The 21,125-nt window shown below is 26.0% G+C and overlaps 1 protein-coding gene across 2 annotated transcripts in view; it reads right to left on the minus strand.

Moving 5' to 3' along the window:
* The window catches only part of LOC132924951 (insulin gene enhancer protein ISL-2B-like), a 110,327-nt gene extending 106,834 nt beyond the window's left edge, over positions 1-3,493 (minus strand). For both annotated transcript variants that reach the window (XM_060989408.1, XM_060989395.1), the window contains exon 1: positions 3,159-3,493. The gene's annotated coding sequence lies outside the window, so the exon portion shown is untranslated. The remainder of the gene's footprint in view (positions 1-3,158) is intronic.
* Between the last annotated feature and the right edge of the window lie 17,632 nt (positions 3,494-21,125).

The following is a 21,125-nucleotide window of genomic DNA, read 5'->3' on the forward strand; positions in this document are numbered from 1 at the left end:
AAAATATTGGTTTAGTTGCACCAATGGGTCCACGTGACCATACTAAACTTATATAGATATACACCATATACATAACAAACGTTTAAGACTATACAATATTTGTTGTAGGTATCGCCGAGTCACTATAATAATAGTATTATAATAGGTGAATTCCAATATATTTTGTAAAAAAACATCGATCTTAGAATTATTTAAAAACATCAAGAAAAAGAAAAAAATTATTATATAGATTAAAGATAAACTATTTTGTTTATATGCTAGTTGTAGTTACACTTATTTATATACCTATAGGCTACGACCTACATACAGTAAACAGATATCTATTTGGTTCCTCTTCTGTTAATGATGTATTCAAACTGTTCTCTTTTAAAAATGTGTACATTGAAAATTACATTATTATTATTATGAATACAGAGGGGAAAAGATAATCATAAATTAAATAATAAACTCAATCTTTTGAAATCAACGCACAATTTTAAATTTCAATCGCTATTTTTAATTTAAAATCTGAAATTATAAAACTTTAAAATAATTAAATATTAATTAGTAGGACATAAGTAGATGATAAAAAAAATCTTTATATTACATGAAGTAAACATTTCAGTTAAAAAGTTTTCATAACAATTATTCGTTTATACATATTCGCATTTATCTCACATATTTACTATTTTATTTACTATTTGTCATTAAAGTGTGTTTTATATAAATATTATTAATTAATTTCGCAGACGTATCTTCATTAAAAAACGGTACTTTATTACAATGTTTTAAAATATTTATATAATTGTTTTCTAGGTATTTAGTTATGTAGAGATACAAACAAAGAGAATTTCTTGAAATGTTAAGGCAAGCACATTTTACAACACAAAAATAGATATATTTTTTTTCAAAAGTTGAAAGTTTCCAAATAATAATAACCGCAATGAAACGTACGCAGTATAGTTGTATAAATTAAATATTATTCAGTCGCAAAATGTGTAACTCATCATTCTTACTTAGAAAAAACAGAAATAAAAATAAAATGTAAAAATTTATATTACTTATATTTATTAGCATTGCAAGAAAAATCCAACACCCATTACCAATTTATTTGTTATTTAACATTAAATAACTGACCCGGATTTTCGTCTAAAGACCAAGATCGTTGTACATATGAATGGACCACCCAAAATTTAGTTTCAAGGTAAATGATTAGTTTATAAATAACTGTATTTATAATAATATTTTCTTGTTTTCTTTGACTTTTGATTATCAGAAAAGCACATTTTAGATTTAACTGTTGTGATCAAAACGAACAAAAATCAAATTAAATCACAAGATGTAATTAAACATATATCAATATTAAATAGAACACTGTGTATATCGTCTGAATAAATCTGCTTAAAACGTTAAATTAAAAATATCCTCATTGGATTTTGAAGCATGTATTTTAAAACTTTAAATGAAAACTCATCGCTAAAATCTCATTATAGCAACTGCCTTAATGTATTGACCTAAATAATAAAAACAATATAAGAATAAAAAACATTTTAATACAAAACTAAAACTGAGAAATATTTCATAAACATATTCATTAATATTTTGTGTACACCTGCTATACCTATATTATAATATGAATGTGGGTATCTCAAAAATCAATAAACAAGCATGAAATACCTGTTAAAAGTTACTTAATCTCCTACTGAAATAAGGATTTACGTATTTAATAACATATTCCTACATATTTCAATAGTTTCTACAAATATTCAAATATTGTTATAAGTAAAAAAACGTAATTTTTTTTAATACCATACTCCCAATTAATTCAAATATTTTAATATTATTTTAACAATTTCCTTAGTAATATAGAGGAATTTGCTATTTTTACTACAATCTAAAATTAAATTTAAAGGAAATAGAATAAATAATCTGTCCCATATTTGTAGAAAAAAACTCTCCTTAGGAATTTCAAATTATAATTATGGATTGTGCCATTTACATAAAATATCAAATATGTAAAAATCATGCTTAAATAAAAAATAGAAACATTTTAGTACCATAAGTACCTATATCCAAACTAAATTAAACAACTTTTTTAACATTGTATAGGTAATATAATATATATCAAGTGTTCAATAAGTTTGGAAACTTTTAATTACTATATGAATATTTTAATACTTACATGGAGCCAAAATATTAAACACTGCTGTACATTTATTATGTTAAATATTTAATAACCTCATTAATTATATCATGTTATCGTCTATTAGTTCCAATTAGTCTAATAACCGTTTCCAAACTTATTGAACACCCCGTATTTATGTATAAGTATTATGTTATAATATCAACCGAGCAAATTAGTGTTGTGCGTGAAATGGATCGATCACCCTTGTATTAAAAAGTTATGTTATCAGATAATAAGTTAAACAATTCAACATTATTATACCTTCATGTATAAATGTACAATAAAAGTTTATTATATAAAGTTTTAATTCCTTTTGAACGAATCTATTTTCTTCTAGATGTTAAATTCATTAATTTGTATAATAAAACCGTTGTAAACATTTTATATTATAATACGAGATGTCGAGATGTATAGTAATCGTATATAATGTCTTATCTTAGTACAGGATTTATATAGGCCGTTCGATCAGAGTGTATACTCGATAAAATACTTAATCTAAACATAATGGCTGATGATTATGACCACTAAATACGATTATTAAACTATGGTCGGGGGTATAATATAAGTTTACATTTGAAGTTTATATCATCATCAAATAGAGAAGTGGATGGCATCGGAGACTTGGAAGAACTTTATTACATTACATGTATAGAACTTTCTTATATTAAATGGTCTTTCGAAAAATTACATTCACACTCACTAACTTTAAGGACTACTGACAGTATGTGACTCTCGAGTTTCTACTAGCTAAAATAAATACCTATTTTTTTTTTTTTAATGGTCCTTAAACTTTATAAAATTATAAAACAAAAAAAAATCTGTTTGCAGGCTACATTAATTCATTATAATGGAATACAATTGCTTAATGTTTCAACTAAAAAATATTATATTATATATTATAATATTATGTTTAACTCTAATAAATCAATCAAAACACTTAAAAAATGACTTTGATCGGAGTTTGAAAGCGTAAGATTTAAAATTAAAAATTTACCTGGGCGGTTTAATTTCATTCGATTTTCTCAATTGTTGATTATGATGTTCCTAATTTTCACATGTGTTCCACTTCAAACGAATGTTCAGATGAATATATTTGTTCAGTTCCTTCGATTGACTGAATATTACCTTACACGAATTTTTAATTCGCTTTCACAGTATTAATAACAATTGTTTATGAAAAAAAATTAAAAGTCGCTTCATTGTTAAACCAATTATAGCTTATTTATTATTTGCTTACAGCAAAAAAAACATCTATCGACGTAAGACATCTAGAAAAATAAAATCGAATAACTATAACTATGAATTTTGATCATTCAAATTGCTTATTGAACTCGTTTAACCTCTTTCACTCGACGACTTTATATAGTAAAACGCCTATATACACGAATGGAAACAAAATTTAAATATATGTTTACCGTATGTAAAACTACGTAATACCTTTTAATATTTATTAACACGAATCACTTTTTTATGCACACTTCCACAAACTTACGTGTATTTTTATTAGTAGTCGATAAAATATAATGTCAATCATTGAATGTAAATTATGCATATTTACATGATTTCTGACAACAGCAATATGAGAACAAATCAACAAAATATGTAAATGTATTATTATTATCGAAGATATGGAAACAATAAAATGTTCGTCATCTAAATGTCAGTAACATAATATATAACTACAAAAACAGTTTAATTTATGAGACTTTACCATTCAAAAATCAGTTGTTACAATAATACTCGTAATTTTTACAAGTCAAGAGGCAAATACAGCCGGCAATGTATTATTTAAAATACAATTTTAAATGCAGTGTTAAATATTTGTTATTTCTTTATTTACCATCGTTTTTCTCGTATTTATTTATTATTCAAACTACAAATACGTATCCCGATTATACAATTCGTTTATTTAAATAATATAACTATTAATTGTTCTTTGTACAGTTGTACATATATAATATTATGACGCTATACTGAAGTGTACACAAAATAAAATAGGTTTTCAATAATATATATTTATAATATTAATATTTCTTTAAGAATATTTTATGTACCTTCTAAGATCATCATTGATTTTTTAACATAATCTATTATACCTAAAATCTATGTTATGACTAAAACTATGAACAGTTGATTGGACGAGTAAATTATCAAATACAAAAATCGAATCACGCAATAAAAGTTCAAAAATAATAAAACAGAGAGACAAGGGGGTTCAGTTTTGGATACTTGTCTGAGATAATTTTTCCTATAAATATTATTATAATTTATGGAAATATACTATTTAAAACTTTGAAAGCGATGATAAATCAACGCATACGAAAAACTATTGTCAACCTTGTTGGTAGTTTTTACTTAATTTCGGTGAAACTACTGAAAAAACTGAAAAATTATCTGTTTAAAGTACTAACTAGACTCGTTTACAATCACTATAACTTTTAGAAAACTCTATAAACTCGAAAAAGCGTTTATAGAATTATATTAGATAATATAATAATGATAAAAACATCAGAAAAAAAACCAATATATTTTTAGTATTAATCAGAATCTCAAAATACAAATAGAAAAACAAAACTTATCACCTAAGATAATATTAACTATTATTAAGTATCTAATCAATGGTACTTGATAAACTTTATAGGCATTTATTGTGTAATTAATAATTATTAATTATTGAGTTATACACTTATACGTTTATTTTTATAATGTTATTCTAACACTAAAATATGAATTACGAAACACATTTATATTAGCTACTTTAAACTTTTATGTCTATAACCAAAAATCACCATCGAATTTAATAAATACTTGTTAATACATAATGGATCGTGCTTTAAAAAAAAAAAAAAAAAAAATAATATAATTTTTTTGATTATCATAATTCATAATAGATATCACGATTCATGAGTAGATACACGAATAACATTATCATTTTAACTTAATATGTTAAAAATAATTATGACAATATATATTAATATTTTTTTCTATCGAAAGAACAACTTATTAGAAGTCTTGTATTAAATACCTATCTTGTATAAATATTTTATTAATCTAAAAAAAATATTTTATTAATATAAATAAAATATACTGAAAAAGTCAACAATTTAAATAGCTATACTATAAAAAAAAAAAAAAAATTATAGCATGACGTCAACAACAAAATTGTTTGTAAAAATTTGTTGTTAATTTTTCTTAAAAGTATTTCCCACTTTTGGCTCCTGGAATTATCAATTATATAAAATTTACTAGTTCAGTTATAGCTGTATAGTTCAAAATACTAATTATTTATGCATCTTAACTAGATTTTTAAATAGAAATTAAATTAGTTGCTAACTAATGCCATTAACCTGCGTAATTAAGATTCTAAATTCTAAACCCCTTATGGCTTAAAAGTTATAATTTACCAGAAATCTTAACTTAAAATTTCATTCAATCTTCTATTTTTTATAAAAGTATAGAATTTGAATAATTATATATACATATATATATTTTATACAAGTGTATGACTTATTTATTTATATTATTATTCAAAAATAAATTTAAATTTTTCAAATCAACGAGAAATATATTTTTATAAAATATAAATATAAATTTGTATCATTTAATTTTTAAATTATATTTAATTAATTAATTAATAAATTTAGTTTTTTTTAATTAAGTATTACAAATTTACAATTCTTAAGAACCGAGTATGAAAGTAACTATTGCAATACAAACGTTAGGTTAGGTTAATAAGTTTTGAAGCTTTTATTAAATACTATTACTTTTATTATTATATTATCACATACAGGTTTTACATGCTTACCAAATTGTACTAAAGTTTATAGTCAAAAAATTACATTTTATATTGTATTACGTTTATGTGTTTCATTTAATATTCATTTAAATAATTTTAAGAATTTAAATTTAACTACTGTCATAAAATATACAAAACAATTAGATTTAGATTGTATTAAATTTCAGTTACTACCTATATCATATTTATCACTTATTGTCTATCTATTTTATTTATTGGACTTTTGTTATTAGATTTTGTACCCCACTAGATGCTCCATTATAATATTTTTGTATAGTATAAATGAGTCTCTTTATATTTATTTTTAATTATCATTTGTCACGCTTATACTTATATTACACATTTCTTTTTTTCCTTTTAAAGATTTGCTTTCCCAGCAAAAGCTCTGATTTTTGAGGGTGCTGCAATATTAGTAATTTATAAATGTATACGAAATATTCTGTTTAATGTGTAAAAATATGTCGCAAATAAATATAATAATAATAAAATAATAAATTACATATTATTAAGTGCTGACTATGTTCATAAACTCTGCACTATTGTACAATAATATCAAATTTTTAAAGCATATTATACATATAAGTGATTAAAATATAAACGATTGTCAATGTTTTGTTACTATATAAAATTAGTAAAATTGTTTTGGATTTCGAGGGGAACAAAGAATATATTAGTTTATTTTTCATTTTAATGTCTTCAAATTTAATAATTTGGTTGAAACGAAAATTGGTCTTACAATTTTAATAACTAATTAAATTTACAAATTTAAATTATGATGATAATTCAGTCATTAATAAAAATTCTCAAAATTCATCTTTTCAGTCATTATTAAATATTAGTATTATTATCGTTTACAATATATGTCCGACTTTGATTTAATTTTATGTTTCACAATGGCTGCCCACCAAAACAGCGTTAAATACAGAATACTAAATACATAAATTGTATTAGCTATAAAAAAATATTTCAAGATATTAATTAATATTTATAAATACTTAAATTTAAACAGGATTGTAGAATATTCATCAATAATGTTGTAAATTGCGTATATAAAAAGTTTAATATTATTTTCTAAGTATAGTTACTTAAAATATACTGCTTTATTTATTTTGTTTTTAAAGTTTAGTAACTTATAAAAATAAATTGTGTACATATTTTTCAGAAATTCATTAAATGATTAAATATAGGTTTTTATACAATAGATATAGGTACGTATATAATATGGCACGGTTCACATTAAATTAAAATAATTCTATCATTATTCCTCGCAATTCCTTCAAAAATGTATTAAAATCAGCTCTTTGTAGCCCCATTTGAGTTTATTGTGCAATCTATAATAGAAGGAGTTTCAAAAAGTATTTTCTGAAAACAAAATACATATCATTGTAAAAACAATAGCTTTATCCATTAAAAACGTTCGAAATCTAAAACTATACGGTACAGAAATATGCCATTACTTCAATTAAGCAATTTAGGAAGAATAATAACATTAAAAGGTTTTAAATAACAACAATCAAAATGATTACTTATAAACTTTCAACAACAATTTTTTTATTTATAAAAACCTATATTAACGAGATCAAAAATGTTAAATCATCAATTTTTTAAGATCTAAAGTTTAAACAGTTTAAATTAAATTTCATGTATAAATCAAATTACTTGAAATATTTACTTTTATAAATTATTATTCTATGAATAAAACTTAATGTATGTTATACCATAAAACTATTAAAAGTTTAATATTAAAATAATTTATGTAGTAGTATATAAGTATACGTATTAAAAAAAAAACCTAATTAAATAATAATATTATAATCAAAGCTTATTATTTTCCATGTATATTTATTTAACCAATGGTATTATACTATTATACCTACCACTTAGTAGTACTTATACGTTATTATAATTATCGAAACAACTACACAAGTCTGTTATTATATAGCTGTGTTATTAGATTTGATTTTTACAAACATTTCAAAACGTGATATTGTAACTTCCCTTTTATCGGTTTCAAATTCAATTTCTATTTGAATGCATCAAATAGTGCATATATATAATAACAATAATTGCCATTCTAAACACATTTTATATTACAAATATCAGGAATGTATAATACAACCATGATATAAAATAAGGCGCCTAACACATAATCACTAATACAATAAACAATAATAACCTACAAAGTATACTACATTGAAAAATACATAATATTATAATATTCTTAACATCAAAATGCATTTAATAAATTGGATGCGAATGTTCCATTTTATTACTATATTAGGCACCTGTGTTATATTTTTATGAGCTTTTAAATTAAAAATTCTATTAATTAGAATTAAATTTAATTTTGACGAAATTAATTATAATAATATAGTAAGTATATACATATAATATGGGCAACTACTCGTATAATTAATAATTATTTGGCACTTTACCATTAAAACCATTAAATCATGAGTAGAGTTAAAATATTATTATTATACACTTTAGTTGTTGAGGTTTACCATGGGAGGAATATAATTTTGTCACGTGGAGGAATGATCGTATTGAAAAAGGGGAGCTAAAAAAAGGTGGTTGACGAGATATAAAGGGCCAATAACAAGGGGATAGGATTAATTAAAAGGGAGAAGTCGACCCTAAGACGAGATATTTAATATAAAAGTTGATGATGAAGAATGACAATAATGTAATTAAAACTACTATATGTTCTGATTTTATAACCATAATAATTATTTTACGTAACATTTTGAAGTTTAATTAGTACAGCTCAGAGCTCTTAAAAAATAAAAATCCATAAGACCATCTTCAGCCGTAAATTAAATTTTTTCAATTCACTTTATTGTTTTATATTAGTTATTACTATATTATAATTAATAGTAATCATATAACGAAAAGCACTCGCCGCAGTTCGTTATAGATTTACATAAATAGATAATTATAACCTACGCAATGAATCACGTCTATTGTTAGCTTAATTTAATGATTTATTTTTTTGCACTTTCATACCATTTGTAAAGAATATTAATTTTATGACTGAGACATTCTTTTAGTTTAAAAAGAAGCTTAAAATTGTCTGCGGACATTCTCTTCTACTATTCCGAGAATGAAACTAATAAATACGAATTAAAATTAAAGCATCTTTTCAAACGAATTTTACTGGTTAACTAATTTACTATGTACTACACAAAGTAAAGTAACTTATCTATTTTATAATATTAAGCCATTGAAATATTTTATCTTGTCAACAAAAATAAAATCTTTAACCATAACGCGTAAAATATTCATTGAATATCTTTACTGAATTTGTTTGTTATTTATAAACATCCGTGGGGTTGTCAAGATATTGACATATATTTATCAATCAATTATTATATAATTACATTCACTCGTTCTATAAAATATAATATTGTACATTATAATAATATTACGTAGAAATAACATATATTATTATAAAGAGTGGACGATAAGACTATGAAATTTGAATGACGAATGCGCGAAAAAGCTAGTTGATGACTTATGTTAGAAACCTATGTATATTAATTATATTATAATATGCAGACACGTATACAGGGTGGTTTGGGGTTCAGTCCCTCGAAATAATTTCGAGTAACGAGGAAAAAATTGTTTTATTATGTTTCGGTACAATTTTTATTGCTATATTTTGACCCCCCCCCAAGAAATTATTTTGTATACATGCCTGATAATATGTATATAACGATACAACGTGCAATATACAATATAACCCATACGAAACACACATAATGAGTTGCACGTCACAAGTGAGCAAATTGGTAACAACCCTAAAAGTCACAGATAACTGTTAAGTACAACGAGTCAAAATCTAGTCTCACCGCCAAAATATGCAATTTACGCTGATATTGCGGTCAAAATTTGAAAAGTCGATTTAGACAGGTTAAAACTAAATTGTAGGAGCAGTGGAGCGAAATAAGAACTTGAAACTCTCTATCATCATATTAGTATAAACGGTCCAAATAAAAAAACACGAGGTTTTTTTCATCAAATTCACATTTTTTTGGTTCGCCTGAAAGACTAAACACATTAAAAATGTTTGGGGAGGTGGCGAAGTGGCTGTGACACGCGCATTACAGCTTACGATAACAATATTCACAGAATGCTGCACACGGAACACTGTGAAACTATAACGTTATTGCGAACGTTGCGCGAGAGGCGGTAATCAACGGATATCATTGTCCGGTGACCGAACGGCCGACGGACACTCAAAACGTCGTGTATATTACACCGGACGCGGCGGTGGAAGCAACGGACGAAGGATGTACTGGTAAACTGGTAATTTCGGTGAAAAGCCACCGGTGTGCGCGCGTTGGGCGGCCGCGTGCTGCGGCGGCCGCGGTAATTCGATTGCCGTCTGAGGCCGCCTTGCATTATACATTTTCCATAAATTAATGGAACGACCGGCTGCGAGAGAGATCTATTGCCAATCCAATTAAATTGCGCTCTTTCTGCACACACCGCGCGCTCACCATTTCACCCGCCACCCGTCCACTTCATTTATATATATATATATTATATCCTTTCCCGGCCCATTATATATCCTTCTCCGACTGCCCTCGCAGCCTTCCACTCCACCCTCACCTATACATATATAGTTTTCTCGTTTGCCCAAACCGTCCACGGCCACCACCGCCGAACCAATCAACATATAGATTTCTCTTCCACTGCGCGTTTTCCCTTGTATATATATTATTATTATATACCCACACACACACAGTATATATCTCCGAAGGGCGTAGCTCAATTTCGCTAATGTTTTTATTGTTTTTTTTTATTATTATTATTTCATTTTCACCCCCCCCCCACACATCGTCCTACACGAAAGCGAACGGCTAACACGGTAGTATACCTACACACACACTCGCACGAGCGCGCTCAGATATAATAATATATACATTCGATTCCGACCTGTATACACACCATATACATGTGTAGAGATCTATGTGCACATAAATAAGTGTATAACTAAAGCAAGTGAAACGCGCGCGAGTGTGTGTGTGTGTTGCTGAACGCTGACCACGCCGCACGCGTGGACCGACCTAATGGAATTATAATTGAACGGACTTGCCGGGCGTTTAATAAGAAATAAGAGCTCGGAGCTGAGCTAAAAGATTAAAAATTGAAAAACAACCGGATATCAACATTTAAGGGGGTTGGTGGGCGAGTGGAGGGGAAGATATCGTAAAGACACGACCGTAACACGGCTCCCTCCACTCGCGACCACCCAACACGTTGCTATACATTATATTTTTGTAACGCCACCCTCGCTAAAAGTCCTTCACGCGTATAGTTGAGAATAGACAGCAGCGGCGGTACCGCCGATTATTATATACGTATATCATACCACTGTGGAACGGGGTCGGTGTATAAACTCCTCCTGCAGATATCGCGCCGGAATCATTACGATTATTAGATATTACTTTTTATAATTTCGATTGATAGGTTTTTGTATCAATTTAAACAGTACAAGCGGCGCAGCACGATTTATGTCATAGTACGTCCCCAAAAACTACCGACAAATTTAGCCGCTCAAAACACTGCAGACCTGTGCAGTGATGGCCGATAGTAGAGGGAATACAGGGAGGACAGATTTCCTTCCACACGCCATAAAACGAATTTAAAAATTACAAACAATTCTAAACGAAAATATTTTGTAAACGACGCGTTGTCCTAAGTGTTCAAAAATTAAGAATATGTATATACAATTAAATTGAATAGTGTGAAGAAGTACCTATACAAATGGGGTGTTATAACGAGTACACAAGTATACTATTCTACTTTATTGTTTAACTTCTTTTGATGTGACATAAGAATTAAAAACAGTATTTTTTTTTCGATAAAAAAAATAATTTAAATTCATTTTACTGCTACTAATTACTATACGTAAATATAATAAACTCTATAATGACTTATAGTATATTTTTTATCGCAATACGTTGTCTCCGTCTTACAAAAACGCATAACATAGCGAATTGTATGTTCTGAACAATCCATTTAACTATTTTAACTCTATTGTATAATATTATTATAAATTAAATTGACCTATGTGTATCATATTTTAATTTTAAAGCAAATTATCATAAATTTGCAGTAATTGTAAATTATTGTTTACAGATTTTAAAATTCTCAACGAAAAAATAATCAACGAGATTCACTATATAATATTCCTATTTCTTACATTTAAATTTTATAATCGGTCAATTTACTATAATATTAAACATAACAGAATGAAATGTATTATTTATAACGTACGGTTTGTTATGTTATGTATTTGTAAAACGGAAATAACGCATGCGGATGTAGAGTTCTCTTAATAATATATTTTTTATAATATTATTTATAACTATTTATCAACTTAAACATTTTTCATTTCATAATTCTTTTATCACGTATTAAAATTAAAATTAAATAAAATGCTCATTTAATTTCAATGATAAATTAATATTCTAAATTAAAAGTTGACACCCACAAAAATCTGTATTATTATTCAACAACGCTACCATCATTTATCACAGTTTGATTTTAAAGACGATTATGTGCAATTGTTACATTCAATAAAATTTAATATGTAGTAATTACGTTTTTAGTTTTACTTTAATTAAAATACCTATGTCATTGCAAAAAAATATCTACTTATTATTATTAAATATTTTTCAGCTTGGTTCTTTATATTAATATCTCATAATAATATTTTATATTTATATTGCATATTATTTATTTCGAATATTTTGTGTATAATTTTCTTATAAATATCATAACCCAAATATAATATGACATTTTATTATTTTAGATAAATGGTTGCTTCGATATTTTACTAATATTAGAACTTTGTGAAAGTGTTTTAACATATTAAATTTTCTTAAATATTTAGAATGCTATAGTAATATAGTCTCTAATAAGAGAATATAAAAAAAAATGGATAGTAATTTATAAATTCCATACACTGACTTCATTGATTTATGCTTTTCAATTTCCTTATAATATCATAGATGTTTACACTAAAGCTTTAATAAATAATAAGAACTTTAATACCTAATACCTAATTTTATACTATTTTCTTGTAGGTTCTGTAAAATAAATTAACATTATTGTTTTTTCCTAATAAATATTAGAACTCACAATTTAATTTACTAAAATATAAATATTATAATCGATCACTACAAAATACAATAGGTAAAAGGATAAAACCACAGCAATCATGTTACACCCAATATGAGCTTCATATTTCAAAGTAAGGGAAAAGGTCAACGCATCGCCAACATCGTTTAAAATAAGACACGGTGTTAAATACCTCGATCCCAAATTCCTTCTTTTTTTACTTTTTCCTATTATTATACATTTATACACATTCAAACTAAACTCACCGTCGCTTGGCGAAAAATACCAATAATCGCTAAATCGTATTTCTCATGAATAAATATAGGAGTATATTGTATATATATTCTTTTTAAAATCTTTACAATAATTATATTATTATATTTAAAAAAATATATTAATTATAGAGCTAAGGTTAACATTTTCCTTGAATAGGTTTATAATATACAAGCATAAATGTTACACTAATTTAAATAACTGAATAATTACTAATTATTGGTACTAACTAATAAAAATCTGACAAGATCCTCCTTATTAAAAGATTAAATTTGAACAAAATTTGTGCTGAGAATTCTTTTATAAGAAGATATAATAAATATAACAAATATATTTAATGTTACGAGTACATAATAATTTTTTATAATCGAGTAAATTAGATACGTGGAATTATTTCCAATGTGGTGTTGTACGTTATTTTAGAACCTGTAGATGTCTTCTACATAGATAAATAGGAAAATTGTACATTATTATTGCACATAGATTTGTCATAACAGTTTTTTGATAAATTGTGTACATATGGGGTTAATATTTTAACTTTTACAATACAAATAATAAAGGGGTTTATTTATTGAACGTATTTTTTTTACTGAATTCTTTGATATTATGTTATGTCAATTTACATAATTTTGGTAATTGAAAGTATTTGCAGTCTAATTATGACATAAACAACAACCCTTATAGTGTGTATACGTTGATGCTACTATTATAATACGTTTAAGGACACTTCTTTATGTATTACTGGTGATTGGGAAACGAAAAAGCGAGAATAAGAATATCAAACACAATTTCCCCAAAAATAACGGACACGTCATAACCCTGGAATCTGGATAACAGCAAAAAACTTCCGATAATTAGTTTCCGGCCAACTACACACAAACAAAATCCAATACAAAGCGGAAAAAATTCTAATTAAAAACTTTTTGATTAGTTTTCTTTTATCTTTTCGGACGACGGGGCAAATCGTACACAGACACATACGCGTGCACACACAAACACACACTCACATATTTATATATATATAAGGACCGGACGCAATTAATTTTATCCAACCCCTTGACCACCCCATGTACACTGCTGCTATTCACCCGCCATTACCCTGTTTGCTGAAATATAATAATTCGTTTTTAAAACGTGTTTTGTGCGCAGAAACCGTCCATACTGTCCCTATGTATAATACAATATAAATACAGACTGGTTAGTGGTTATACATAAGATACAAGGTGACGTTTATTGAATAAGTCGTACAGAATTGGTTCCGTCCAGTTGCAATGTCAAAGTCAAGAATCAAAAATTAATCACTTAATATTGCATAAATAAATGTTTTACATTTTTAACATCTCAGTACTTACATCATATACTTTATAGAATAATGATATGAATAAATCATTTATTTTTTTAGAGATTCGTATAGTTTAATGTTCTCCGGAGAACTTAATATTAAAATATCTTTCTTGGACCTTTTAATTTTCATGTGCTACTCTTAAAATCTCACAGTTATAATCAAATTCAATAATGTAAAACTTAAAACTTAATTCAATACATTTAACAACCTTTAAATGTTGTATCTGAAAAACTTAAAATACATTCATTTAACTTTTTATTAAAATAAAACTAGAGACTAATATTATCTAATTAATAAAAAATTATTAAAACCATTTAACCGTAAAATACGGTATATTAAACAATATTAAACTCTACAACTTTAAAAAGTAATTTTCTATTAGTTTTTAAATTCTTATCACAAATCGTATGTGCAATTATACAAGACGATCCGTTTAAGTTTCTATACACAATTATATTGAAAAGTTTTAACTTTTTTAAAATATCATTTTCACATAATTTTATGTCATTTTGTAAAAAATATTATACATATTTCTTAAAATTTATTATTTTTGCAATTTTTAAAATTTTGAATAACATACTTTTTTAAATTTGTATTTTGAAACAGAATATTTTTTTTTACAGTACTTTGATACAATAAAAACGAATTTCGAAGAAGTAGTTATATATAGTTATAAGTTTATAATATATAACTTAAGTACCTATTTTAGCGGAGTAACAGACCAACATTTTAGATGGAAGCTCTATGTGCTATGACTGCTATGTCGCTTTATACCGCTATTCAAGAATTTAAAATACTTATTAAGTACAGGTACTTTTTTGAAATATATAAAAATACTTTGAATAATATTTTAATTTTAAATATGAAACTTAAAATGCATGCTATTATTTAAAAAAGTAAAAAAAACAGTAAACATAATTTAAAATATACCTATCATAATCATAAAGAATATATACTATATATATAATAAATACTTTTTAAACACGATGGTAAGACACCTAAATATGGATCACACTAGCACAGTGGTTCTCAAACTTTTTATACTCACGGCACATTCTGTATAACCATACATTTTGACGGAACGCTAAGAAAATTAAGTACTGGGAAATTTCTATTTTTAATACCTAATAATACTATACGCGTGTACCACGGTCGCGACTCTTGGCACACTTATGCTCCGCGGAACACCGGTTGAGAAACACTGCACTAGCATAATATATACCAGTATATACAACACACAAGCACAAGCTTCTACTGCGAAACTAGAATTCATGACTTCACGAGCGGTATTCACGTTCTATATACCTATAGTCAAATTATGATTATTTTGTACAGTCAACTATGCAGTATATTCGAGAATTTTGCCAAATTTAATGAGATGCTCAACACCCAAAAACCACTTATACAACTAACTACACCGAACTTTAAACCAAAAGAAATATGTATATTACATATACGTGACGTGTGCTGCGGTGTCAAAATGCTATGTATATATATATATTGTTTTTGTTTAATGTTTATAAAAATAAAATCTATAATAGCAATACGTTTTTGCAATAATATGGTAAGTTAAACCTTTTCAAATAGTTTTATAAGTTTTTTTAAAAAAATTTGTAACAAATATAAAACGCGAAATTCTTATAGACGTACACATCAATGTTTTGAAATTGGTACGATACTTTTTCTCACACAAAATCTTAATTATATTAAGTTACATGGAAGAGCGTCTATAAATTTAAAGTCCTTTTTTTTTTAAAAAAATAATATATTATACTACGTTCATATCTGTGATTTTAAAAGCTCAATTTATAAATCTGTACGATACTTCTTACCTAAAAAAATGATGTAGTAAAATAATTATTGGTCACAGTTGTTGTAACAAATTGTATTAAAATTTTTTTAAACAATTATGTTAATATATAAAACTAACTTCAAAATTAAACTATTGTTACCCATAAAATGTTAATTCATTTTAAAATATATATTCAAAAAAAGTATAATAATTCTATAACATATACACAACGAGCTGCTATTAATGACTTATAAATTTAAAAAACAAATGTAAATTATAAGATAGGAAAAATCACATTGATATCTTAAAAAAAAAAATAATTTAAATTTAAAACTAAATAACTTGCACAAATGAACCATTTATATTTTAAATTTAAATTTAAAAAAAAAGGTAGTATAGACTATAGGTATATGTTCTTACTTAATATTATGTATTATTGCATTATTTAATATACACTCTCTATAGTATTTATTTTGATGCTTTATATTTTTTACGTTGATCGGTGTATTTTAGTACATTTTCCTTTACTCTTCAACGCCAAATTTTGAAATCGTAAAACCCCCTATGCTATTTTCATACAACTTATCATCATCCCACTATTTTAGATCTGGTCTACGTAACTTAGAATAATGCTCAATAACACTTTATATTTATCCGACTATACGTTTTTACTAAAACCATCATATCGCAGCTTGTTTATCGTGACTATTTATCACTAAGGTTTTACTTGGATTTTATAAGCCTATATATACGGCTATACATAATATGCACTCGCGTTAATGAAATATTATAAAAAAAATTCTAATTGACGGCCGTGGAGTTGCAGCTGTCTATTCCTTTAATACCTATAATAAGGAACAACTGCTGCAGTGAACATATTAACATATTATGTGACTGATATACAATATACGTCTTACATAGACATAACCTCATAATTTTTGGAAAACGCGTTTCATTAGACCAGAAACCGTGGTGAGGATGACAAATATATACCTGACAATTAGACTCGCTTTTCCGGAATACTATCACACAAGATCTGCCATTAAAATATATTATTATATTAGCACTCGAAGATAGTGACGCGAAAACTGTTTAAATCCGATAACCAAACGAACAACAGACGCTGAGAAAATAAGTAGGTATACGGGCGTTATACTTCATTAATGTTAACCAATGGAAAATATTTAAGTAAAAAGAGTTTGGTTGACAGTACAATAACAATCAACAATTTCTCGCGTACCATCGCTGCCTTGAGAAAAAAAAATATCTAATAACGTAATTTTATTATCACGCGTGGACGATAGAAATAACCTTACTCATAGCTAACTTATCCAATAATATTTACAACATTGACGATTAACGAATTTTGACACCTATCAAAATTCGTTTAAAACAATATTTTTCTGAAAAAATAGCGGACCCTCGTGTAAATTTGACATTTAATACATTTTTGATTATTCGCCCTAACAGACGCTTTTTTCATTTTGATGACGCCGCGAGAACAGCTTTTGCGTTATTTCTTCACTGGTGCTCGAATTATAACGCTAACTTTAAATCACGTGTGCAGTACAAACATCAGCTATCACACATTCCTCCCGTAACAGTCTTATAGTGTCATTATCAGAAACCTTTACCGACTTCACCGTACAATTCTCGACGCTGTTATTTCTGAGGCTCTACTCGAATTGAACCATTCCGTATAATGCGTTATTGTGATAAGTATAAATTATAAAATACGAACATCCGTTGTCCATCGACCTCTACCTCTTATTTTCAAAACCTCAAACCTAATAATAAGGAAATACTCGACCTATACCATAATTATTACACACGGTTAGCTAATACTAAATAGGAAATACATACATAGCCACAATGTCACAAATATGTGTATACACTTTAAATATCTATATAATCATGCTTTCCGCTGGATCAAATACGAGGGATATCACGTTTCAAACCACGCTTTATCAAAGACAAAAGCAACTCAACCAAATTCGCCGAGTTTAAGAGATGACAAAATCAAATATTTTTTTCTTAAACACTGATAAAATAATTGTCCGAACTAATTAAGTCTTAATAAAATAAAAACACACGGTGTTCCTTTTTCAACACATCCGCCTTCGCCCACCGCGTAAAATTCTGTTGCTTCGACTCAAATAATTCTAAAAATGAAACAGTGTTATTGATATTTCTTTCCGATCTTATGACGTTAATTAATCCCTCGACTTCCTTTCTTACGCTGTATTATACAAACAACGTACACCGTAGTCCTTAATAATAATTATATCTCTATCTCTGTACTTTTAATTATCAATACAACGTTATTAAATACCTACTTATTATTGTACCCGCACCTTATCTTAAATGGTCTTCGATGTTATAATTATATTTAATTAATTAATAAGAACCCACGCCTATAGTGTCACTAATGAGTGGCTTTTTATTCATGTTACCCATGTCTGTAATCTCATAACATCATGACATACACACTCATTGGGATAATTTATACAGATTTTGCACTTTAAATAAAGGGAATAAAACTAAAAACATTACTTTTAATTGTAAAATAAGTTTGTGTTGAAAATTTACTATATGACAGCTAATAGTACATATACAAATTATATTTACAAATTCAATTTACAAAGTGATACTTAAGTAAATTAGATTAATTCAATGAAAAAATGAGAAGATAATATGCAAAGAAACATTTTAAAAACAATTAAATCTAACATTTTTCGTTTTCTACAGTGAACAAAAATGTAACCTTTTAGGCATTGAGAATAAATTTTAATAATATATGGTGTATAAAAATAACTAGTTAAATTAAAAGTTAAATAAAGTAATTTATTCAACTTAGTTAAAAAGTTTGAATAAAAAGTTGTAATTGTTTTTTTTTTCTAGGAAACTATATATACTTTTAAAGAGTATTCATAATATTAACAAACAAAATAAAATGAGAAACATGTCTTAAAAACAAAATTGTTCTAATTAAAAATTAAAAATTAAATTTTTAAATTAAATCCATTATATTCAACCCAGATTGAGTATCGTAGCCGCTCGATAAAAAATAGCGTACAATACGGTAACGTCCCTCTATATCACAGAGTCTAGAAACATTAAAAACAAATTAAATTACCTTAATTCATTATACTAACCATTTTTCTAACAGTCATGCTATAAAACATCCACCAAAGTGATCATTTTTAAATTACACAGTTGGCGGGGTAAATTTAGTGTAAACAATTTTTATTTGTTTCGTTTTAATATACAGTTTAAAATTGCTAATTTTACATTTTACTAATTTGTTTGGTTTATGTGGTTTGAATGTCTCATAATAACATATACATTTTAAAGGAACATATTATAACATCTACAAATATTTAAATTTTTCCAGGAATATTATTTTATCGGATAATTCATTCTCGACGAAGTTTAATACAACGTAAATTAAAATCGTCTTCATCATTGTATATGATTCCAATTTATATTTTAAAACATTAACTTGTTTGCATAACTTTGAAAAATTAATAACATGTATTATAAAGAGAATTGCTCTAAAAATATTATTATCGCCGTATTAAATCTGATTATTTGAGAATAAGAAAAATGACGTGTTTATGATATATTATAAATATATATATATGTATGTAATATACGTATGATACTACTGATATTAGATTACTAGAATATGTATAAAGTGTAAAATATTAAGGTTATAGTTATACTAACATGTAATATAAGACAATTTTAAATTTTAAAAATATATTGTTGTTTTTTAACTGCAGGGTTGTTGCCTGTTGACTATTGCAGTCCATGTGTAATCTTGATTAAATATTAATATTTTTTAGTTTGGTTTTGACTCTTAAGTACTCAAATATCCAAATATCTTACGAAATTCAAAATAAAAGTATTACCAATTCGTTAAAAATAAAATCAAAATTTAATTTGTATTTAAATTTAAAACAAATTAGAAGACTAATATCATTAATTTAATATATTTGTACATAATAAAATATTAAAAAAATATTTAAAAAATGTGCTCCTGTTAAATAATTAATGAAAATAAGAGTTAATAGTTTTAAATCTCTAAAATTGTACTTTGTAATAAATTTATAATAATAGCTTAGCTTCGATTCCTAAGTTTGTAGGTATGTATAGGTAATTGAATATTGTAAATAATACTCCTTTTAAATATCAAAACTTTAATATCCCATTTTATCGCTCTAATTAAAGTTTGTGTATCATACTTTGTTAATTTATATCCTTTTATTCACAATGCTTTGAATATTTATAACTTTTCAAAATATCCTTAGATAAAACTTTTAACTAATTTTCAAGTTTTTAGATACCTATATACAATATACACACTCAATATTAATGGAAATGTGAATGCAAATTTAAATATAAATTTGTTTTTGTATTATACCTAGTTCTTTACTAATTTCATGTATATATTACATTTTTAAAAACATAGAAAAATCCTGTTTTTCTATACTTAGTGTGCCGGTAACCCGACAATTATTCATCCAATAATAGTAAAAATGTATTCCATCTGTGAAAACAAAATTCAACATTAAAAAATTATAAATGTTAGCGTAATTTGTAAACTGATTCCCAAAATTAT

Source organism: Rhopalosiphum padi, chromosome 1 (assembly GCF_020882245.1).
Source record: "Rhopalosiphum padi isolate XX-2018 chromosome 1, ASM2088224v1, whole genome shotgun sequence".
Classification (NCBI taxonomy): Eukaryota; Metazoa; Arthropoda; class Insecta; order Hemiptera; family Aphididae; genus Rhopalosiphum; species Rhopalosiphum padi.